This window comes from Trichechus manatus, unplaced genomic scaffold, assembly GCF_000243295.1.
Source record: "Trichechus manatus latirostris isolate Lorelei unplaced genomic scaffold, TriManLat1.0 scaffold00010, whole genome shotgun sequence".
Taxonomy (NCBI): Eukaryota; Metazoa; Chordata; class Mammalia; order Sirenia; family Trichechidae; genus Trichechus; species Trichechus manatus.
In genome coordinates, this window is record NW_004443946.1 from 5,606,977 (window position 1) to 5,608,467 (window position 1,491).

The window sequence follows — 1,491 nt, forward strand, 5'->3', positions numbered from 1 at the left end:
TGGTTTTATGTGCTTGAAATAAAAACTACTAACCTTCCCAACTCCAGCAATATGGAGTTAGCCTCTCAGGGTAAGACCACAGATAGAAGGCTGGAGCTATGGGACAGAATTTCAAAGTTCATTAAAATGGTCTCTGTACAGTTCTGCACAAAGAACCTCCAAAATCTGTGACAGCAAATCCTCCTATCTTCTATACCAGTGGTTCTTCACCTTGAGGTTGCATAAGAATCACCTGGACGGCTTGTTAAAGCGCAGATTGCTAGGCCCCACCTCCAGAGATTCTGATTCTGTAAGTCTGGGGTGAGTGCTGAGAATCGCTGTTCTCAGCTGTTATTGTTAGCTGTTGTGGAGTCAGCCCCGGACTCGTGGCGACCCCATGCACAACAGAGGGGAACACTGCCTGGTCCTGAGCCATCCCCATGATCAGTTGCAGATTGGACTGTTGTGATCCATAGGGTTTTAACTGGCTAATTTTAGGAAGTAGATAACCAGGCCTTTCTTCCTAGTCTTCCTTAGTCTGGAAGCTCTGCTGAAACCTGTTCAGCATCATAGCAACGTGCAAGCCTCCACTGACACACGGGTGGTGGCTATGCATGAGGTGCATTAGCTGGGAATTGAACCCAGATCTCCCGCATGGAAGGAGAGAATTCTACCACTGAACCACCAATGCCCCTCTTGTCTCAGCTATAGAACAGTCAAACACTGACACCTTTCCAACTGGCTGGGTTTCAGAACGTAAAACCAAGCGTGTGATCCACTTCAGCCTTTTCAACTTCCAGTGGTCTGTCCTCATACATTGCTCTTCAAAAACTCTCCACCTGGCTTCAACTGCTCTCAGATAAGTATTGGTGGAAAAGCTTTTGAAACATTTGGCATTAAAGCTGCTTTCTCAAGTTCACACACTGGAAATGTTAGTTGAAGTTGGAAATTTTATTCCTGAAAGAACTCATCGGAACTACAAAGTCATGTAGGTAAAACCCTTGGAGCACAAGCAAATATCTGGGCACTAACCCCAATACTGTTTCAGTCAGTGAAAGAGGTAAGTGTTTAAACAAAAATATTATCTGTAATTGCTAAGAATATGCTTTTCACGATACGCTAAGGTGTGTGCTGCACCCAACAGAATTCCGAAAAGTGGAGAAGTCTTTGAGGGTCTGTTGTCCTAATAGAAAGCTTGCCAGTATCCTGACAGACTTAGGAAGTCCTCCTTGAGCTGCCCTCCAGACATGAGCACACACAAAGGAAGGCTTCATCTGAAATCCTAAGCAAATAAAAGTCAAGTGAGGAAAGTGGAACATTAAATTTTAGAGTTGGCAAGGACCAACATTTTGCAGCCGTGAAGGTATTATTAAACTATGAGTTGGAACTCCACAGAACTTCGATTTTGACAACTAAATGCCCCCCTGCTAAACTATAAAGATGAAGACTACCTGGAAAATAGTCTAAAATACAGTTATTTAATGGAGGTTAATAGGCACTAAAATCATCTAT

At 43.5% G+C, this 1,491-nt stretch overlaps 1 non-coding gene across 1 annotated transcript; it reads right to left on the reverse strand.

Annotated features, from left to right (window-relative positions):
* Nucleotides 1–599: 599 nt before the first annotated feature.
* TRNAG-UCC (transfer RNA glycine (anticodon UCC)) lies at nt 600–670 on the reverse strand. Its single transcript has one exon. It is a non-coding gene; the product is annotated as a tRNA-Gly (tRNA).
* Nucleotides 671–1,491: the final 821 nt, after the last annotated feature.